This window comes from Arachis hypogaea, chromosome 9, assembly GCF_003086295.3.
Source record: "Arachis hypogaea cultivar Tifrunner chromosome 9, arahy.Tifrunner.gnm2.J5K5, whole genome shotgun sequence".
Taxonomy (NCBI): domain Eukaryota; kingdom Viridiplantae; phylum Streptophyta; class Magnoliopsida; order Fabales; family Fabaceae; genus Arachis; species Arachis hypogaea.
The window spans coordinates 62,068,857-62,085,896 of NC_092044.1; the positions used below are offsets into that span (position 1 = coordinate 62,068,857).

Here is a 17,040-nt window from a genome sequence, read left to right on the forward strand (position 1 = left end):
GCTCAATGGAAGAGAGATTCAAGAGGGAAGCCGGTTCAACTGAGAAGGCATGACCTCAAGCCCGTGGCTAGAGGATGGTTGGAGTTTATACAACGCTCAATCATTCCTACTAGCAACCGGTCCAAAGTTACTATAGACCGGGCTATCATGATTCATAGCATCATGATTGGAGAGGAAGTAGAAGTTCATGAGGTTATATCCCAAGAACTTTATAAGGTGGCGGACAAGTCCTCATTGATGAGGACAAGCCCATCACTAAGAAGAATATGGAGCAAACAAGAGATCCCACTCATCATGAAATCCCTGAGATGCCTCAAGGGATGCACTTTCCTCCACAAAATTATTGGGAGCGAATCAACACCTCCCTAGGAGAATTGAGTTCCAACATGGGACAACTAAGGGTGGAGCACCAAGAACATTCCATCCTCCTCCATGAAATTAGAGAAGATCAAAGAATCATGAGAGAGGAGCAACAAAGGCAAGGAAGAGACTTTGAGGAGCTCAAGCACTCCATAAGATCTTCAAGAGGAAGAACAAGCCGCTATCACTAAGGTGGACCCGTTCTTTAATCTCATTGTCCTTTATTTCTCTGTTTTTTCGAATTTTTATGCTTATGTTTATTTATGTTTGTGTCTTATGATCATTAGTGTCTTAGTGTCTATGCCTTAAAGAGAAGAATTGCATGAACTTTGAATTTTATAACAGATTAATTATTTTGATGTGGTGGCAATACTTTGACTTCTGAATGTATGCTTGAATAGTGCATATGTCTTTTGAATTTGTTGTTCATGAATGTTGGCTCTTGAAAGAATGATGAAAAAGGAGACATGTTACTGAGGATCTGAAAAATCATAAAAATGATTTTTGAAACAAAAAAAGTAGTGAATTCAAAAAAAAAGAGAGAGAAAGCAAGCAGAAAAAGCCAATAGCCCTTAAACCAAAAGGCAAGGGTAAAAATAATGTCATGATCCAAGGCAAAAAAAGTGTGCTTAAGAACCCTGGACACCTCTAATTGGGGACTCTAGCAAAGCTGAGTCACAATCTGAAAAGGTTCACCCAGTTATGTGTCTGTGGCATGTATGTATCCGGTGGTAATACTAGAAGACAGAGTGCTTTGGGCCACGGCCAAGACTCATAAAGTAGCTGTGTTCAAGAATCATCATACTTAACTAGGAGAATCAATAACACTATCTGGATTCTGAGTTCCTATAGAAGCCAATCATTCTGAATTTCAAAAGATAAAGTGAGACGCCAAAACTGTTCAGAGGCAAAAAGCTAAAAGCCCCGCTCATCTAATTAATACTGATCTTCATAGATATTTTTGGAATTTATTGCATATTCTATTCTTTTTATCTTATTTGATTTTCAGTTACTTAGGGACAAGCAACAATTTATGTTTGGTGTTTGATGAGCGGATAATTTATACGCTTTTTGGCATTGTTTTTAGTATGTTTTTAGTATGTTTTAGTTAGTTTTTATTATATTTTTATTAGTTTTTATTTAAAATTCACTTTTCTAGACTTAACTATGAGTTTGTGTGTTTTTCTGTGATTTCAGGTATTTTCTGGCTGAAATTGAGGGACCTGAGCAAAAATCTGATTCAGAGGCTAAAAAGGACTGCAGATGCTATTGGATTCTAACCTCCCTACACTCGAAGTGAATTTTCTGGAGCTACAGAAGCCCAATTGACACGCTCTCAATTGTGTTGTAAAGTAGACATCCTGGCTTTTCAGCAATGTATAATAGTCCATACTTTGCCCGAGATTTTCTGGCCCAAACCGGCGTTCCAAATCAGCTCAAGAATTCTGGCATTTAACGCCGGAACTGGCACAAGAATGGGAGTTAAACGCCCAAACTGGCACAAAAGCTGGCGTTTAACTCCAAGAAAAGTCTCTATACATGAAAGCTTCAATGCTCAGCCCAAGCACACACCAAGTGGGCCCGGAAGTGGATTTTTATGTCATTTACTCATCTTTGTAAACCCTAAGCTACTAGTTCTCTACAAATAGGACCTTTTGCTATTGTATTAGACATCTTTTGATCACTTTAGATCTTAGGATCATCTTTGAACGTCTAGTTCTTAGATCATGGGATCTGGCCTCACGGCCATGCCTAGACCTTGTTCTTATGTATTTTCAACGGTGGAGTTTTGGTGCACGAAATTGTGATCAATACTTTTCACAACTCAAATAATCCCCGGTAATGAATCCAAAAACTTGGTATTCAACACCATGGCATAAACACAACTTCGCACAACTAACCAGCAAGTGTACTGGGTCGTCCAAGTAATAAACCTTACGCGAGTAAGGGTCGATCCCACAGAGATTGTTGGTATGAAGCAAGCTATGGTCACCTTGTAAATCTTAGTCAGGCAAACTCAAATGGGTATGGTGATATGCGAATAAAACATAAAGATAAAGATAGAGATACTTATGTAATTCATTGGTAGGAATTTCAGATAAGCGTATGAAGATGCCTTCCCTTCCGTCTCTCTGCTTTCCTACTGTCTTCATCCAATCCTTCTTACTCCTTTCCATGGCAAGCTTAAGCAAGGGTTTCACCGTTGTCAGTGGCTACCTCCCATCCTCTCAGTGGAAATGTTCAACGCACCCTGTCATGGCACGGCTATCCATCTGTCGGTTCTCAATCAGGCCGGAATAGAATCCAGTGATTCTTTTGCGTTTGTCAGTGGAAATGTTTAAGCATACATTCAGAAAACAAAAGTATTGCCACCACATCAAAATAATTAAACTGTTATAAAATTCAAAATTCATGCAATTCTTCTCTTTTTCAATTAAGAACATTTTTTTCATTTAAGAAAGGTGATGGATTCATAGGATATTCATAACTTTAAGGCATAGACACTAAGACACTAATGATCACAAGACACAAACATAGATAAACATAAGCACTAAATTTCGAAAAACAGAAAATAAAGAACAAGGAAATTAAAGAACGGGTCCACCTTAGTGATGGCGGCTTGTTCTTCCTCTTGAAGATCCTATGGAGTGCCTGAGCTCCTCAATGTCTCTTCCTTGTCTTTGTTGCTCCTCTCTCATGATTCTTTGATCTTCTCTAATTTCATGGAGGATGATTGAGTGTTCTTGGTGCTCCACCCTTAGTTGTCCCATGTTGGAACTTAATTCTCCTAGGGAGGTGTTTAGTTGCTCCCAATAGTTTTGTGGAGGAAAGTGCATCCATTGAGGCATCTCAGGGATCTCATGATGAGTGGGGTCTCTTGTGTGCTCCATCCTCTTCTTAGTGATGGGCTTGTCCTCATCAATAGGGATGTCTCCCTCTATGTCAACTCCAACTGAATAACAGAGGTGACAAATGAGATGAGGAAAGGCTAACCTTGCCAAGGTAGAGGACTTGTCCGCCACCTTATAAAGCTCTTGGGATATAACCTCATGAACTTCTATTTCTTCTCCAATCACGATGCTATGAATCATGATAGCCCGGTCTATAGTAACTTCGGACCGGTTGCTAGTGGGAATGATTGAGCGTTGAATGAACTCCAACCATCCCCTAGCCACAGGTTTGAGGTCATGCCTTCTCAATTGAACCGGCTTTCCTCTTGAATCTCTCTTCCATTGGGCGCCCTCTTCACAAATAACTGTGAGGACTTGGTCCAACTTTTGATCAAAGTTGACCCTTCTAGTGTAAGGATGTTCATCTCCTTGCATCATGGGCAAATTGAATGCCAACCTTACACTTTCCGGACTAAAATCCAAGTATTTCCCCCGGACCATAGTAAGCCAATTCTTTGGATCCGGGTTTACACTTTGATCATGGTTCTTGGTGATCCATGCATTGGCATAGAACTCTTGAACCATTAAGATTCTGACTTGTTGAATGGGGTTGGTAAGAACTTCCCAACCTCTTTTTTCGGATCTCATGTCGGATCTCCGGATATTCACCCTTTTTGAGTGAAAAAGGGACCTCGGGGATCACCTTCTTCAAGGCCACAACTTCATAGAAGTGGTCTTGATGCACCCTTGAGATGAATCTTTCCATCTCCCATGACACGGAGGTAGAAGCTTTTGCCTTCCCTTTCCTCTTTCTAGAGGTTTCTCCGGCCTTGGATGCCATAAATGGTTATGGAAAAACAAAAAGCAATGCTTTTACCACACCAAACTTAAAATGTTTGCTCGTCCTCGAGCAAAAGAAGAAAGAAGAGAGTAGAAGAAGAAGAAATGAGGAAGAAGGGAATGGCTTTGTATTCGGCCAAAGGGGAAGAAGTAGTGTTTAGGTTGTGTGAAAATGAAGGAGTGAAGATGGGTTTATATAGGAGAGGGGGAAGGGTAGGGTTCGGTCAATTGAGGGTGGGTTTGGGTGGGAACGTGGTTTAAATTTGAATGGTGAGGTAGGTGGGGTTTTATGAAGGATGGATGTGAGTGGTGAAGAGAAAGATGGGATTTGATAGGTGAAGGGTTTTTGGGGAAGAGGTGTTGAGGTGATTGGTGAATGGGTGAAGAAGAGAGAGAGTGGTGGGGTAGGTGGGGATCCTGTGGGGTCCACAGATCCTGAGGTGTCAAGGAAAAGTCATCCCTGTACCAAGTGGCATGCAAAAATGCGTTTTTAGCCATTTCTGGCGTTAAACGCCGGGCTGGTGCCCATTTCTGGCGTTTAACGCCAGCTTCTTGTCCTTTTCTGGCGTTTAACGCCAGTCTGGTGCCCCTTTCTGGCGTTAAACGCCCAGAATGGTGCCAGACTGGGCGTTAAACGCCCAACAGCTAGCCTTACTGGCGTTTAAACGCCAGCACGCTCTCCTCCAGGGTGTGCTGTTTTTCTTTCTGCTTTTCATTCTGTTTTTGCTTTTTTCATTGATTTTGTGACTTCTCATGATCATCAACCTACAAAAGAACATAAAATAACAAAGGAAAATAGATAAAATATAACATTGGGTTGCCTCCCAACAAGCGCTTCTTTAATGTCAGTAGCTTGACAGAGGACTCTCATGGAGCCTCAGAAATGCTCAGAGCCATGTTGGAACCTCCCAACACCAAACTTAGAGTTTGAATGTGGGGGTTCAACACCAAACTTAGAGTTTGGTTGTGGCCTCCCAACACCAAACTTAGAGTTTGACTGTGGGGGCTCTGTTTAGCTCTGTTTTGAGAGAAGCTCTTCATGCTTCCTCTCCATGGTGACAGAGGGATATCCTTGAGCCTCAAACACAAAGGATTCTTCATTCACTTGAATGATCAACTCTCCTCTATCAACATCAATCACAGCCTTTGCTGTGGCTAGGAAGGGTCTGCCAAGGATGATGGATTCATCCATGCACTTCCCAGTCTCTAGGACTATGAAATTAGCAGGGATGTAATGGTCTTCAACTTTTACCAGAACATCCTCTACAAGTCCATAAGCTTGTTTTCTTGAGTTGTCTGCCATCTCTAGTGAGATTTTTGCAGCTTGTACCTCAAAGATCCCTAGCTTCTCCATTACAGAGAGAGGCATGAGGTTTACACTTGACCCTAAGTCACACAAGGCCTTTTTGAAGGTCATGGTGCCTATGGTACAAGGTATTGGAAACTTTCCAGGATCCTGTCTCTTTTGAGGTAGTTTCTGCCTAGACAAGTTATCCAGTTCTTTGGTGAGCAAATGGGGTTCATCCTCCCAAGTCTCATTTCCAAATAACTTGTCATTTAGCTTCATGATTGCTCCAAGGTATTTAGCAACTTTCTCTTCAGTGACATACTCATCCTCTTCAGAGGAAGAATACTCATCAGAGCTCATGAATGGCAGAAGTAAGTCCAATGGAATCTCTATGGTCTCATTTTGAGCCTCAGATTCCCATGGTTCCTCATTGGGGAACTCATTGGAGGCCAGTGGTCGTCCATTGAGGTCTTCCTCAGTGGCGTTCACTGCCTCTCCTTCCTCCCAAAATTCGGCCATGTTGATGGCCTTGCATTCTCCTTTTGGATTTTCTTCTGTATTGCTTGGGAGAGTACTAGAGGGAGTTCAGTAATTTTCTTGCTCAGCTGACCCACTTGTGCCTCCAAATTTCTAATGGAGGACCTTGTTTCAGTCATGAAACTTTGAGTGGTTTTGATTAGATCAGAGACCATGGTTGCTAAGTCAGAGGTATTCTGCTTAGAACTCTCTGTCTGTTGCTGAGAAGATGATGGAAAAGGCTTGCTATTGCTAAACCTGTTTCTTCCACCATTATTATTGTTGAAACCTTGTTGAGGTCTCTGTTGATCCTTCCATGAGAGATTTGGATGATTTCTCCATGAAGGATTATAGGTGTTTCCATAGGGTTCTCCCATGTAATTCACCTCTTCCATTGAAGGGTTCTCAGGATCATAAGCTTCTTCCTCAGATGAAGCTTCCTTAGTACTGCTTGGTGCATTTTGCATTCCAGACAGACTTTGAGAAATCATATTGACTTGTTGAGTTAATATTTTGTTCTGAGCCAATATGGCATTCAGAGTGTCAATCTCAAGAACTCCTTTCTTCTGACTAGTCCCATTGTTCACAGGATTTCTTTCAGAAGTGTACATGAATTGGTTATTTACAACCATTTCAATCAGCTCTTGAGCTTCTGTAGGCGTCTTCTTCAGATGAAGAGATCCTCCAGCAGAGCTATCCAAAGACATCTTGGACAGTTCAGAGAGACCATCATAGAAAATACCTATGATGCTCCATTCAGAAAGCATATCAGAAGGACACTTTCTGATTAATTGTTTGTATCTTTCCCAAGCTTCATAGAGGGATTCTCCTTCCTTCTATCTGAAGGTTTGGACTTCCACTCTAAGCTTACTCAATTTTTGAGGTGGAAAGAACTTTGCCAAGAAGGCATTGACTAGCTTTTCCCAAGAGTCCAGGCTTTCTTTAGGTTGTGAGTCCAACCATGTCCTAGCTCTGTCTCTTACAGCAAAAGGGAATAGCATCAGTCTGTAGACCTCAGGGTCAACCCCATTAGTCTTGACAGTGTCACAGATTTGCAAGAATTCAGCTAAAAACTGATGAGGATCTTCCAATGGAAGTCCATGGAACTTGCAATTCTGTTGCATTAGAGAAACTAATTGAGGCTTAAGCTCAAAGTTGTTTGCTCCAATGGCAGGGATAGAGATGCTTCTCCCATAAAAGTCGGGAGTAGGTGCAGTAAAGTCACCCAGCACCTTCCTTGCATTGTTGGCATTGTTGTTGTTTTCGGCTGCCATAGGTTCTTCTTCTTTGAAGATTTCTGTTAGGTCCTCTACAGAGAGTTGTGCTTTGGCTTCTCTTAGCTTTCTCTTCAAGGTCCTTTCAGGTTCAGGATCAGCCTCAACAAGAATGCTTTTGTCTTTGCTCCTGCTCATAAGAAAGAGAAGGGAACAAGAAAATGTGGAATCCTCTATGTCACAGTATAGAGATTCCTTTAGGTGTCAGAGGAAAAGAAAAATAGAAGACAGAAGTAGAAAATTCGAACTTATCAAAGAAGATGGAGTTCGAATTTTGCATTAAGGAATAGTGTTAGTCCATAAATAGAAGGATGTGAGAAGAAGGGAAGTAATTTTCGAAAATTAAGTAGAAGATTTTGAAAACATTTTTGAAAAACACTAATTGATTTTCAAAAATGAAAGTGGAAAAGAAATCAAGTGATTTTTGAAAAAGATTTTGAAATTAGAAATCAAAAAGATTTGATTGAAAACTATTTTGAAAAAGATGTGGTTAAGAAGATATGATTAGTTTTAAAAAGATGTGATTGAGAAGATATGATTTGAAAAACATTTTAAAAAGATTTGATTTTGAAAATTAATGACTTGGCTAACAAGAAAAGATATGATTCAAACATTAAACCTTTCTCAACAGAAAAGGCAACATACTTGAAATGTTGAATCAAATCATTGATTGATAGCAAGTATTTTTAAAAATAGAAAGAAATTGATTTTGAAAACATATGATTGAAAAGATATGATTTGAAAAAGATTTGATTTTGAAAAACTTTGAAAACTTGAAAAAAATTGCATTGAAAACAGAATCTTCCCTCTTGTGCCATCCTGGTGTTAAACGCCCAGAATGGTGCACATTCTGGCGTTTAACGCCCAAAACCCTTTTGGGCGTTAAACGCCCAACCAGGTACCCTGGCTGGCATTTAAACGCCAGTCTGTCCTTCTTCACTGGGCGTTTTGAACGCCCAACTTTTTCTGTGTAATTCCTCTGCTGTATGTTCTGAATCTTCAATTCTCTGTATTATTGACTTGAGAAGACACAAATTAAAAATATTTTTGGATTTTTAATAATAAGGAAAAATCAAAATGCAACAAGAATCAAATAACAATGCATGCAAGACACCAAACTTAGCAGTTTGTATACTACTGACACTAATGAGAATGCATATGAGACACACAAAACACTCAAGTCAAGAGAATTTAAGGATTAGAGTAAGAAATCATCAAGAACATCTTGAAGATCACTAAGACACATGAATGAATGCATGCAATTAACACCAAACTTAACATGAGACACTAGACTCAAACAAAAATTTTTGGATTTTATGATTTTGTAAAAATTTTTTCTTTGGATTTTTCGAAAATAAAGGGGAAAAAGGTATCAAAATTCTTAATGAGAATTCCAGGAATCATGCAATGTTTAGTCTAAGACTCCGGTCCAGGAATTAGACATGGCTTCACAGCCACCCAAGCTTTCAGAGAAAGCTTCGGTCCAAAACACTAGACATGGCCAAAGGCCAGCCAAGCCTTAGCAGATCACTGCTCCAAAAGCAAGATTGATAGAAATCAACAAGCTCTTGTGATGATAAGTTGAAACCTCGGTCCAATGGAATTAGACATGGCTTCACAGCCAGCCAGACTTCAACAAATCATCATGAAACTCTAGAATTCATCTTCAAGAATTCCGAAAAAAAATACCTAATCTAAGCAACAAGATGAACCGTCAGTTGTCCAAACTCAACAATCCCCGGCAACGGTGCCAAAAACTTGGTGCACGAAATTGTGATCAATACTTTTCACAACTTAAATAATCCCTGGTAATGAATCCAAAAACTTGGTATTCAACACCATGGCATAAACACAACTTCACACAACTAACCAGCAAGTGTACTGGGTCGTCCAAGTAATAAACCTTACGCGAGTAAGGGTCGATCCCACAGAGATTGTTGGTATGAAGCAAGCTATGGTCACCTTGTAAATCTTAGTCAGGCAAACTCAAATGGGTATGGTGATATGTGAATAAAACATAAAGATAAAGATAGAGATACTTATGTAATTCATTGGTAGGAATTTCAGATAAGCGTATGAAGATGCCTTCCCTTCCGTCGCTCTGCTTTCCTACTATCTTCATCCAATCCTTCTTACTCCTTTCCATGGCAAGCTTAAGCAAGGGTTTCACCGTTGTCAGTGGCTACCTCCCATCCTCTCAGTGGAAATGTTCAACGCACCCTGTCACGGCACGGCTATCCATCTGTCGGTTCTCGATCAGGCCGGAATAGAATCTAGTGATTCTTTTGCGTCTGTCACTAACGCCCCACCCTCAGGAGTTTGAAACTCGTCACAGTCATTCAATCATTGAATCCTACTCAGAATACCACAGACAAGGTTTAGACCTTCCGGATTCTCTTGAATGCCGCCATCAGTTCTAGCCTATACCACGAAGACTCTGATCTCACGGAATGGCTGGCTCGGTTGTCAGGCGAGCACTCAGTTGTCAGGCGATCAAGCATGCATCGTGTATCAGGAATCCAAGAGATATTCACCCAATCGAAGGTAGAACGGAGGTGGTTGTCAGTCACACGTTCATAGGTGAGAATGATGATGAGTGTCACGGATTATCACATTCATCAAGTTGAAGAACAAGTGATATCTTAGAACAAGAACAAGCGGAATTGAATAGAAGAACAATAGTAATTGCATTAATACTCGAGGTACAGCAGAGCTCCACACCTTAATCTATGGTGTGTAGAAACTCCACCGTTGAAAATACATAAGAACAAGGTCTAGGCATGGCCGAATGGCCAGCCTCCCAATGATCTAAGAACTAGATGTCCAAAGATGATCAAAGGATCAAAAGAAATCCAAAGATGAAAATACAATAGTAAAAGGTCCTACTTATAGAGAACTAGTAGCCTAGGGTGTACAAAGATGAGTAAATGACATAAAAATCCACTTCCGGGCCCACTTGGTGTGTGCTTGGGCTGAGCATTGAAGCATTTTCGTGTAGAGACTCTTCTTGGAGTTAAACGCCAGCTTTGGTGCCAGTTTGGGCGTTTAACTCCCATTCTTGTGCCAGTTCCGGCGTTTAACGCTGGAATTCCTGAGGGTGACTTTGAACGCCGGTTTAGGCCATCAAATCTTGGGCAAAGTATGGACTATCATATATTGCTGGAAAGCCCAGGATGTCTACTTTGCAACGCCGTTGAGAGCGCGCCAATTGGGCTTCTGTAGCTCCAGAAAATCCACTTCGAGTGCAGGGAGGTCAGAATCCAACAGCATCTGCAGTCCTTTTTAGTCTCTGAATCAGATTTTTGCTCAGGTCCCTCAATTTCAGCCCGAAAATACCTGAAATCACAAAAAAACACACAAACTCATAGTAAAGTCCAGAAAAGTGACTTTTAACTAAAAACTAATAAAAATATACTAAAAACTAAATAGATCATACTAAAAACAATGCCAAAAAGCGTACAAATTATCCGCTCATCAAGTTTCTACACACCATAGATTAAGGTGTGGAGCTCTGCTGTACCTTGAGTATTAATGCAATTACTATTGTTCTTCTATTCAATTCAGCTTATTCTTGTTTTAAGATATCACTTGTTCCTCAACTTGATGAATGTGATGATCTGTGACGCTCATCATCATTCTCACCTATGAACGTGTGCCTGACAATCACCTCCGTTCTACCTTAGATTGAGTGGATATCTCTTGGATCCCTTAATCGGAATCTTCGTGGTATAAGCTAGAATTGATGGCGGCATTCAAGAGAATCGAGAAGGTCTAAACCTTGTCTGTGGTATTCTGAGTAGGATTCAAGGATTGAATGACTGTGACGAGCTTCAAACTCGTGATTGTGGGGCGTTAGTGACAGACGCAAAAGAATCACTGGATTCTATTCCAACATGATCAAGAACCGACAGCTGAATAGCCGTGCTGTGACAGAGCGCGTTGAACATTTTCACTGAGAGGACGGGACTGTAGCCATTGACAACGGTGTTGCCCAACATACAGCTTGCCATAGAAAGGAGTAAGAAGGATTGGATGAAGACAGTAGGAAAGGAGAGAGACAGAAGGGACAAAGCATCTCCATACGCTTATATGAAATTCTCACTAATGAATTACATAAGTATCTCTATCTTTACTTTATGTTTTATTTATCTTTTAATCATTAATCCTCCATAACCATTTGAATCTGCCTGACTGAGATTTACAAGATGACCATAGCTTGCTTCATACCAATAATCTCCGTGGGATCGACCCTTACTTGCGTAAGGTTTATTACTTAGACGACCCAGTGCACTTGCTGGTTAGTTGTGCGAAGTTGTGATAAAGAGTTGAGATTGCAATTGAGCGTACCATGTTGATGGCGCCATTGATGATCACAATTTCGTGCACCAAAGAGCATGAGGAGTAGTATAAATAGGAGTAATTTTGAACTAGAGAGAGGCTTAGCACTTTTGAGAACTACTCTCTGCATATTTACTTTTCTGTACTTCTAGCATGGATTCTTCTTTTCTGCCATTTTTAATTCCTAAAGCTATGAACAACTAAACCCCTTTCATTGGGTTAGGGAGCTTTGTTGTAATTCGATGGATCAATTATAGTTTTCATTCTTCTTTTTCTTTCTTTTCTCTTGATCTTACTAGAAAGCTTTCGATCTTAATTCAATTGGTTAGTTGTCTTGGAAAAGAAACTCTCCATAATTGGATTTCCTCTAAACCTTGGAAGAGGAATGAGGAAATCATGCTAGAAATGCTTTCTCATATTGGACCAAATTGGAGTTTGGATGGATATTGTGATATTTAATCCTCCCAACACTTTGATTTGGAAATACATGTGGTATAATCAGTGACCACACTTTCATCTCTTCCCATGAGCAATTAAATCAAGGAATTGGGCAATTGTTCAAGCTTAGAGAGATTGGATTGCCAAGGAATTGGGATCCAATCACTTAAGATTGCCAAGGAGATTAATGAATGCATTGATTGAGGAAGAGATGGGAATGAACTTGATCCGGAGAATGCAACATCTCCTAAACCCAATGATCTCCCCATTTCTGATCTTACCCATTCTATTTACTTTCTGCCATTTAAATTCCTGCTCATTATCCCAACTCCCCATTTAAGATTCTGCACTTTAATTTCTGTTATTTACTTCCTAGTCATTTAAATTCCTGCATCTCAATCTCAATTCTGTTTAGCTTAACTAGCATATTCTTCTAACTAAAGTTGCTTGACCAATCAATCCCTGTGGGATTCGACCTCACTCTATTGTGAGTTTTACTTGATGACAATTCGGTATACTTGCCGAAGGGAAATTTGTTGAGAGACAAGTTTTCATGCATCAGAACTCCTTTCTGTCTGGGGGACGTCCGATGAGGTCTTCCTCATTGGGATTCACGTCCTCCCTTTTCTCTTTGGATTCGGCCATGTTGATTATATCAATGGCCTTGCACTCTCTTTTTGGATTCTCTTCTGTATTGCTTGGGAGAGTACTAGGAGGAATTTCAGTGATTTTCTTACTCAGCTGGCCCACTTGTGTCTCCAAATTTTTGATGGAGGACCTTGTTTCACTCATGAAACTTAAAGTGGCCTTAGATAGATCAGAGACTATGTTTGCTAAGCTAGAGGGGCCCTGCTCAGAATTCTCTGTCTGTTGCTGAGAGGATGATGGAAAAGGCTTGCTATTGCTAAGCCTGTTTCTTCTACCATTATTAAAGCCTTGTTGGGGCTTTTGTTGATCCTTCCATGAGAAATTTGGATGATTTCTCCATGAAGGATTATAGGTGTTTCCATAGGATTCACCCATGTAATTCACCTCTGCCATTGCAGGGTTCTCAGGATCATAAGCTTCTTCTTTAGAAGATGCTTCTTTAGTACTGTTGGACGCATTTTGCCATCCATTCAGACTTTGAGAAATCATGTTGACTTGTTGAGTCAACATTTTGTTCTGAGCCAATATGGCATTCAGAGCATCAATTTCAAGAACTTCATTCCTCTGAGGCATCCCATTATTCACATGATTCCTTTCAGAAGTGTACATGAACTGGTTATTTGCAACCATGTCAATGAGTTCCTAAGCTTCTGCAGGTGTTTTCTTCAGGTGAATGGATCCATCTGCAGAATGGTCCAATGACTTCTTAGACAATTCAGACAGACCATCATAGAATATATCCAAAATGGTCCACTCTAAAAGCATATAAGATGGACACTTTTTGGTCAACTGCTTGTATATTTCCCAAGCTTCATAGAGGTATTCACCATCTTTTTGCCTGAAGGTCTGAACATCCACTCTAAGCTTGCTCAGCTTTTGAGGAGGAAAGAACTTAGCTAAGAAAGCCGTGACCAGCTTATCCCAAGACTTCAGGCTATCTTTAGGTTGAGAGTCCAACCATACTTTAGCTCTGTCTCTCACAGCAAAAGGGAAAAGCATAAGCCTATAGACCTCAGGATCAACCCCATTGGTCTTAACAGTATCACAGATCTGCAAGAATTCAGTTAAGAACTGAAAAGGATCTTCTGATGGAAGTCCATGAAACTTGCAATTCTGTTGCATCAGAAAAACTAATTGAGCCTTTAGCTCAAGTTGTTTGCTCCATCTTCCTTTTAATATATATACTCGCTAATATAATTCATCACAAGCATTGTTATATACAAATCATAGAAAGAGTTGTCACTTCTTCTAATTTTCAACAAAGCATTCAATTATGGTGGTCCTCAAGGCTTCTTCTCCTCTTGTTCCTTCTATCAACAAAATTAATAATGGCTTCCCTTGTTCTAATGGCACCATTGGTGCATGAAATTGTGATCATCAATGGCGTCATCAACATGGTACGCACAATTGTAATCTCAACTCTTTATCACAACTTCGCACAACTAACCAGCAAGTGCACTGGGTCGTCCAAGTAATAAACCTTACGCGAGTAAGGGTCGATCCCATGGAGATTGTTGGTATGAAACAAGCTATGGTCATCTTGTAAATCTCAGTCAGGCAGATTCAAATGGTTATGAATGATTGATAATTAAAAGATGAATAAAACATAAAATAAAGATAGAGATACTTATGTAATTCATTGGTGAGAATTTCAGATAAGCGTATGGAGATGCTTTGTCCCTTCCGTCTCTCTCTGCTTTCCTACTGTCTTCATCCAATCCTTCTTACTCCTTTCCATGGAAAGATGTATGTTGGGCATCACTGTTGTCAATGGCTACAGTCCCGTCCTCTCAGTGAAAATGTTCAACGCGCTCTGTCACAGCACGGCTATTCAGCTGTCGGTTCTCGATCATGTCGGAATAGAATCCAGTGATTCTTTTGTGTCTGTCACTAACGCCCCACAATCACGAGTTTGAAGCTCGTCACAGTCATTCAATCCTTGAATCCTACTCAGACTACCACAGACAAGGTTTAGACCTTCCAGATTCTCTTGGATGCCGCTATCAATTCTAGCTTATACCACAAAGACTCTGATTAAGGAATCCAAGAGATATCCACTCAATCTAAGGTAGAACGGAGGTGGTTGTCAGGCACACGTTCATAGATGAGAATGATGATGAGTGTCACGGATCATCACATTCATCAAGTTGAGGAACAAGTGATATCTTAGAACAAGAATAAGCTGAATTGAATAGAAGAACAATAGTAATTGCATTAATACTCGAGGTACAGCAGAGCTCCACACCTTAATCTATGTTGTGTAGAAACTCCACCGTTGAAAATACATAAGTGACAATAGTGATCATTGGCTTTGGCCCCAGAGAGGGAACCAGAAGAACCAAGATGAAAATACAATAGTAAAAGGTCCTATTTATAGAGAACTAGTAGCCTAGGGTTTACAGAAATGAGTAAATGACATAAAAATCCACTTCCGTGCCCACTTGGTGTGTGCTTTGACTGAGCATTGAAGCATTTTCATGTAGAGACTTTTCTTGGAGTTAAACGCCAGCTTTTGTGCCAGTTTGGGCTTTTAACTCCCATTCTTGTGCTAGTTCCAGCGTTTTACGCCAGAATTCTTGAGCTGACTTGGAACGCCTGTTTGGGCCATCAAATCTCAGACAAAGTATGAACTATTATACATTGCTGAAAAGCCCAGGATGTCTACTTTCCAACGCAATTGAGAGCGCGCCAATTGGGCTATTGTAGCTCCAAACAATCTACTTCGAGTGCAGGGAGGTCAGAATCCAACAGCATCTGCAGTCCTTTTCAGCCTCTGAATCAGATTTTTGCTGAGGTCCCTCAATTTCAGCCAGAAAATACCTGAAATAATAGAAAAACACACAAAATCATAGTAAAGTCCAGAAAAGTGAATTTTAATTAAAAACTAATAAAAATATAATAAAAACTAACTAAAACATACTAAAAACATACTAAAAACAATGCCAAAAAGCGTATAAATTATCCGCTCATCAACCATCAAGCCTCTTATCACCCCAAATATTCAAAGAAAACTATGCTCAAACTCCACACTCACATGCACACACTTGACCCAAAAACACTAAACAAATGAAAAGCAAAGACCTTTCAATTGTAATAGAACCAAAAGAAATGTTCAATTAAAATCTTTGTTACTTATAACCCTTAATTCTCAGCAAGTGTTCCATTCCCTTCACTCTTTATTTCCAAAAATCTAGGTAGCTTAGATTGCATCACAAAAATTAGGTTAATGTAAGAACTAGCTAGAATCACCAATGGTAGCATGCTTAAATTTTTTTGCTAGTCATGATTCTGCACTATTAAGACAACTACTAAACTTTTTTCACTTTGTAGAAATAGGTTCTCATACATTAGGAATGAAACAAGTTAAAAAACAAGGGTTTGAAAGTACAACAAAACTTGTTAAAATAGTAAATTAAGGCTTTGCATATTGCATAATTTATAGAACAAAAGATTAGGATTAGGAACAACCCTCTTTTATTAATAGAAAGGGTAATTTGATTATTTGTGGGATCATGGCATCAAATTTATAATTATTCAAAGTGATCTTGCAACCCCTTTAATTGAAATCAGTGGCCAAATTATGAGTTTCATGAAAAAATAAATGACTTTATTCATTTGTCTTTATAAGAAGAAAAACACATGTAGGCATTCTAATTGTGAATCTTCAAACTGGAGGGATAATAGATGGGGTACTATAGATTAATGTTGCAGCAGCTAGAACAATAATTCTCCATTCAATTCATACAAATAAATTAAGTCCTAACCAATCAAAATGTGAACCACAATGAAGAAGAAACTTACAACAGGATCCATTGAAATGAAGAGTTCAATACTCAAATTTTAAAATTTGCACATTTTCAATCCATTAAAATGAAGAAGTGAGAAGTATACTAATGAAGGAACAAAACAAAACAAATCAACAAAATAGAAAAAAAACCCAGATAACATACTCAAAAGAAAACACAGAACTCAGAACAAATCAACCAAGGGCAAGGAGGAGGCTTACCTCAATTGACGAGTTCTGGTGAGCCACTGACGAAAGAAGAAGAGAACCGAAAAGAGAGATACTCCGATGGCAAGAATAGGAGTTCAAGGCAGAGAGAGAGAGTCACGAATCAAAGTGAAGACTCGAAGAGGCAGTGGTTCATCACAGAGGAGAAGAACTATTGACAGTGGCCAGTGGCATACAGAGAAGAACTGGAATGCGGCAAAGAGTGAAGATCGAAGAAGTTTTTATTTTTAAAATTAGGTTTTGATTAGGTTTTTCTTTTAATTTGGTTTTTGTTTTCATTAACCGATTAAAAACCAATTTTTTAATTTGGTTTTGGTTAACCAATTTTAAAAAATATGGATATGGTTTTTAAAATTATTTTATTAAATTGGTTAACCAAAATGTGGTTATGATTTTTTAACCGGTTGACTACATTTTGGTTTTTTTTTTTGTACA

At 39.5% G+C, this 17,040-nt stretch overlaps 2 non-coding genes across 2 annotated transcripts; both read left to right on the forward strand.

The window, feature by feature from the left end:
* Positions 1 to 6,656: 6,656 nt before the first annotated feature.
* LOC112713567 (small nucleolar RNA R71) lies at positions 6,657 to 6,764 on the forward strand. Its single transcript, XR_003158538.1, has one exon. It is a non-coding gene; the product is annotated as a small nucleolar RNA R71 (small nucleolar RNA).
* Positions 6,765 to 13,352: 6,588 nt separating this feature from the next.
* LOC112713386 (small nucleolar RNA R71) lies at positions 13,353 to 13,460 on the forward strand. Its single transcript, XR_003158359.1, has one exon. It is a non-coding gene; the product is annotated as a small nucleolar RNA R71 (small nucleolar RNA).
* Positions 13,461 to 17,040: the final 3,580 nt, after the last annotated feature.